This window comes from Vicia villosa, linkage group LG3 (assembly GCF_029867415.1).
Source record: "Vicia villosa cultivar HV-30 ecotype Madison, WI linkage group LG3, Vvil1.0, whole genome shotgun sequence".
Taxonomy (NCBI): Eukaryota; Viridiplantae; Streptophyta; class Magnoliopsida; order Fabales; family Fabaceae; genus Vicia; species Vicia villosa.
In genome coordinates, this window is record NC_081182.1 from 61,998,704 (window position 1) to 62,004,703 (window position 6,000).

A 6,000-nucleotide genomic window follows, 5' to 3' on the forward strand; every position below is an offset into this window, starting at 1 on the left:
TTTCTGCAGAGTAACTCTCTGCCCACAACCTGTGAAAAACTTTATTATTCACTTGCAAATATAAATTTTGTGAATACAACCTTTTGACTTTATTATTAAATAACGAGGGTTACTCCCTATTAGTAGATTTAGGTTAGCTTGTTACCTGAGTCAAAGCCCAAAACTATAAAAGCACAAAATACATATTTTGGAACTAAATCAAATCAAATCTATTTTAAATCTAAATTAAATCTATCTAGATCTAAAACAAATCTGTGTGTAACAAACTATTTCCATACTTCTAAATCAAATCAAATATTTTCGACACAAGGAATTATAACTTAACACACCACCTAATTCATTGTGTCTAAGCTATCTATATTCATCATAGCTCTTAGTCTTCTGAACACTTCAACTTGCACTTTCTTCGTCATGATATTTGCAATCTGATTCTCAGTTATGTAGTGTTCCAAGTTCATCTTCCCAACGGCTACATGCTCTCAAAGATAATAGAACCTCATTTCGATGTGCTTGCTTCGACCATGCGCTATCGGGTTCTTCGCCAGGTTGATAGCTGACATGCTGTCGATCTTCATGGTAATTGCTCCATGATCTTTACCAGTTATCTCTGCGACCAAGTTCACCATCCATGTTGCTTGACATGCACAAAGAGAAACAGTTATGTACTCTGCTTCGCATGATGATAATGCCACTACCGGTTTCTTTCTTGAACTCCAAATAACTTGTGCACCACCTAGCATAAACACATGTCCTGTTGTGAATTTCTGATCCTCAGCATCACTACACCAACTTGAATTAGTGTACCCACTAACTTGCATTCTTTTCCTTTATCAGTTGCAAGAAATAAAATGCCATAGTTAAGTGTTCCTTTTAGATACCTCAATATCCTCTTCGCCGCTGCTAGATGTGATACATTTGGCTTTTGCATGAATCTACTTACCATAACTACACTGTATGCTAAGTCAGGCCTTCTATGACAAAGGTATCTTAATGACCCAATAAGTCTTATGTACTGGGTTGGGTCAACATCATCTTCATCTGGGTTTTTCGACAGTTACAATCTTGTTTCAGCAGGTGTCGAAGTCGAATTGCATTCTTCCATCTCAAATCTATTGAGAATTTCACTTGCATATCTTCTTTAATGCATCATTAAGCCTTTACTATTCTTGTAGAATTTGATGCCAAGGAAATATGAAATGTCACCCATATCATACATTTCGAATTTCTTGCTAAGATCACCTTTGAAGTCTTCGATCTCACTTTTGCAGCTATCTGTTATCAACAAATCATCGACATAAAGACATAGTATAAGTAATTCACTATTGCTTCTTCTTACATATACTCCATGCTCAGTTGTGCACTCCACAAATTCCTTCTCCCTTAGAAAGCTATCTATCTTCTTATTCCAAGCTCTTGGAGCTTGTTTCAATCCATACAGAGCTTTATGACGTCTGTACACCTTTCTCTCTTCTCCATGTTTCACAACCCCAACTGGTTGTGCTACATAGACTTCTTCCTCTAAGGGTCCATTTACGAATGCATACTTCACGTCCATCTGACATATGTGCCAACTGTTTATTTCTGCTAGACCAATAACCAACTTGATTGTTTCGATTCTAGAAACAGGTGCAAATACTTCATCAAAGTCAAATCCTTCTTTCTGAAGAAATCCTTTCGCCACAAGCCTTGCCTTATGTCAAGTCACTTCACCTTTGGGATTCATCTTCAGCTTGTATACCCACTTGACATCAATTGCCTTCTTGCCTTGAGGCAATTCGACAAGTGACCAAGTATTGTTGTCTTCGATGGACTTCACTTCTTCATTCATAGCTTTCACCCACTTTGAATCCTTCAATGCCTCAGTTGCATTGACAGGTTCGACATCTGCGTAGAAAGTGTAATGTACCAGCTCACCTTCGTTATCGACCACATCATCTGATGTAATCACACATTCTTGTAACCTTGCAGGCATGTGTCTTTTTCTCTGAGGTCTGCTTGTACTTGGTTGATCTCTAACCTCCTCTTTTTGAACTTCTCTTTTGACTTGAGTTTTTGGTTCTTCGAGTAAGATTCCCACTGAATCTTTCTTGACATTTTTCAGTTCAATCCCATTCTTTAAGCTCATCTATGATCACGAACCTGCTGATCATTACTTTCTTATTCATTGGGTCGAACAACTTGTAACCTCCAGTCGAATGATATCCTATTAGGATCATCTGACTCGACTTGTCATCAAGTTTTCTTCTCAACTGATCTGGCACATGTCTATGTGCTAAAATCCAAATACTTTCAAATGACTCAAGCAAGGCTTCACACCAGACCAACATTCTTCTGGAGTAATTCCTTCTAGCTTCTTCGTCGAACATCTGTTCAGAATATATGTGAGGTCGACACAGCTTCACCCCAAAACTTTTTAGGTAAATTCTTGCCTTTTAACATACTTCTCACCATATTCATGATGGTTCAATTCTTCCTTTCTGCAGTTCCATTTTGCTGTGGAGTGTAGGGTGGCACCACCTCATGCACAATCCCTTCTTTATCACATAATATGTCAAATTCCTTCGACACATATTTTCCACCACCATCAGTTCTCAAAACCTTATGCTTTCTCCCACTTTGTCTTTCAACCATCGATTAAACTTGACAAATACCTCATTCACTTTTCGTTTTGATCAGGTAAGTCCACAGTTTTCGACTGAAATCATCTATGAATGTAACAAAGTATTTGTTACCCCCATTCGAATCCACCTGGATAGGACCACATACATCAGAGTATATGATTTCGAGAATAGCCTTTGACTTACTTCTTGCATCCTTGCTGAAGCTATTCTTGCGCTGCTTCGCATGCACACATTCCTCGTATATCTCGTTTGGAATGTCAATTTACGGCAGTCCTGAAACCATATTCTTTCTTTTTAAGTCTCTGATGTCTTTGAAGTTGAGATGACCTAGTCGATAGTGCCACATCCATTTATCTTTGCTAGCTGCAGTCGAAAGACACTTGTGGTCCATCACATCGAGTTCGATCTTGAAGGTTCTATTTTGAGACATATGAGCCTTCAAGATTAACCTTCCACTTAGGTCGACGACTCTCATCATCTTGTCTTGGATCAACACTTTGTAGTTCTTTTCGACCAACTTCCCAATGCTGAGCAAGTTACTCTTCATGCCTGGTATGTAAAACACATTGGAAATTACTGACCTTTTTCCATCTTTCCTCATAATTAGAACGTCTCTAATACCTTCAGCTGCTAGAGTATTGTCATTTGTAAATTTCACCATGTTCTTCATTGAGGGCTTTATGTTGAAAAACCAATCTTTCCTTCCAGACATGTGTGATGAGCATCCTAAATCCAAGTATCATTGATCCTTGAATTTATCTTCATCTTTTGTTGTGACCATCAACATCACATCTTCTTCTTCTTCTTCTTGTTTTGCAAACTTTGCATCACTTTCTTGATCCTTATTCTTTTCTAGATACTTTATAGAATAGTGACCATACTTCTGACAATTGAAACATTGAATGTGACTCTGGTCAGGCTTTCGACCACCACCTATTCCTCTACCTGCAGCACCACCTTTTTGGTTGCATTGGTATGAGGGTTTTCTCTGATTCGACCACCTTCCTTCTTGTTGACTTCGACCAGTCGAATTGTTGTAGCCACCTCTACCTTTATTTATGTTCCAACTTCCTTTTCCTTTCTTTTCGTTTGCCGACTGAGCCTGCAAAGCCACATCACTCTTCGACATACCTGCAGCTCTTTCAGCCATTCGTTGTTCATGAGATTCAAGTGTCCTTTGAAGCTCTTATTTTGTCAATTTTGACAAATCCTTCGACTCTTCTATGGCTACCACCACGTGGTTGAACTTAGGGGCCAAAGACCTCAAGATCTTTGAAACAACAACTCTTGTTGTTAGCGCTTCTCCACATATCTTGATTTGATTTACTAGTTTCGTAACCCTGGTGAAGAAATCAGTTATGTTTTCACTATCTTCCATCTAAATAAATTCATACGTTCTTTTGTGATTTTGTAACCTCACCTCTTTCACCTTCTCAGCGCCTCCAAAATACTTTTCAAGAATCTCCCAAGTTTCTTTTGCAGATTTGGAATCACTAATCTTTTCGAAGTTGTCTGGATTCAGACATTGATAAATTATGAAGAGTGTTTTATAACTCTTCTTCTCCAATTCTTCGTGTTCTTTCTTTTCTTCTTCTGAGGCGTCTTCTTCAAGCTCTTCTACTCCATCCTTTACAAGATCCCAAAGACCTTGACACCTGAATAAAACCTTCATCTGTTTGCACCAATTCTCATAGTTATCTACTTTCAAAATTAGTAGACTTACTGGATAATTTTCATTCCCATATTTCACCGCCATCGTGATTTTCTTCTTCTTCCCTTGATCGATAAACCAGAGCTCTTGATACCAGATGTTGGAAATCTACCAAAACCTATGATGAATTTCTATCAATCTTGATGAACAAGATTATAATCACTCACACAATGCAGATGGAAATAAGAAAGGAAATTTAAAGAAAGAAACAGACTATGGTTTCTGCAAAGTAACTCTCTGCCCACAGGCTGTGGAAAACTTTATTATTATTCACTTGCAACTGCAAGTTATGTGAATACAACTTTTTGACTTGATTGCAAAATAATGAGGGTTATTCCCTATTTATAGATTTAGGTTAGCTTGTTCCCTAAGCCAAAGCCCAAAAATATAAAAGACTAAAATACATATTTTGGAACTAAATCAAATTTAATCTTTTTTTTAGAAAATAAAGAATATATTAATTCCAAAAAATAGTTGTTACAAGCTGATCCTAGGATCCAAACTTCCAAGAAACAAGAAAAATAAGAGACCTAATTAAAGAGTGTTACAATAGGCCCATAATTTGCTATCTATCTTAGCATGCTCATACACTATATCTTTGATATGAAGAAATTCCAAATCCTGCACAGAATTATGTTGGAAAATCTTCTTGTTTCTTCATAGCCAAATGTGATACACCGTTTCCGTAGCACATATCTTCAACAACATAGCTAAATTTAATCCATTTTAAATCTAAATTAAATCTGTCTAGATCTAAATTAAATTTGTGTGTAACAAATTGTTTCCACACTTCTAAATTAAATCAAATCTTTTCGACACAATGAATTATTATAATTTAACATTCGAGGATGGGATTCCATCTCAATGCAATTTCCCCTCTCATTTCCCAGCAGATCAGACCTCCACTTTGAACTTCAATTGTACCATAAAGCGGATTGATTTAATGTATTCATATTGATGAAAGTTAGTAAATCTATTTACATTATGCATGCAATTGTGCATTAGGAAGATAATTTTGGATTTGAATTCAGTTTTTGTTGCTAACTAGATGAAGTCACACACTTTGTAATTAATCTATGGATTCTTACCGTTACTACAATTTTTGTTAATGTTAACTTGATAATTTTTAAGTTTAATCTTTGCTCAACTAGTTTGCTGAGTCTGGTTTTTTTCTTCTTATATCAGCAAGGGGCGATGGATGTGTCAGAGTCAGGACCTGACAAGACTAACAACACCCATATGACAGGCACTTCTCAAAACAATCGAGGGGGTAAGATATTCATATTGAACTGGTTATCTCATCTGTGCAATCTGTGGTGTTATGCTTGAATCTTTTCATAGATATTGGCGTTAGAAATGTAGTTATGGTTTTCTACCTTGTATGTTTGGAAAGTTCATGATTTCTTGAATTATTTTGTCTTGATGTATTATTACCAGTGAAGTTACAAATTGTAGTTTTATGAAGGATGTGCGTTAAGTTTGATGTTGTTGTAAATTACAACGTATCTCGTGTTAATGATAGTCGCGCAAATTTGATATCTAGAGCTTAGGTACCATTTATTAATTTCATGATTTGATTATCATAAAAGAACACTTTTTTATATGAAATTGATGTGAAACTACACTTTTATTATGTTATCCTATTTATTTTGCATACAACTTCTCAAA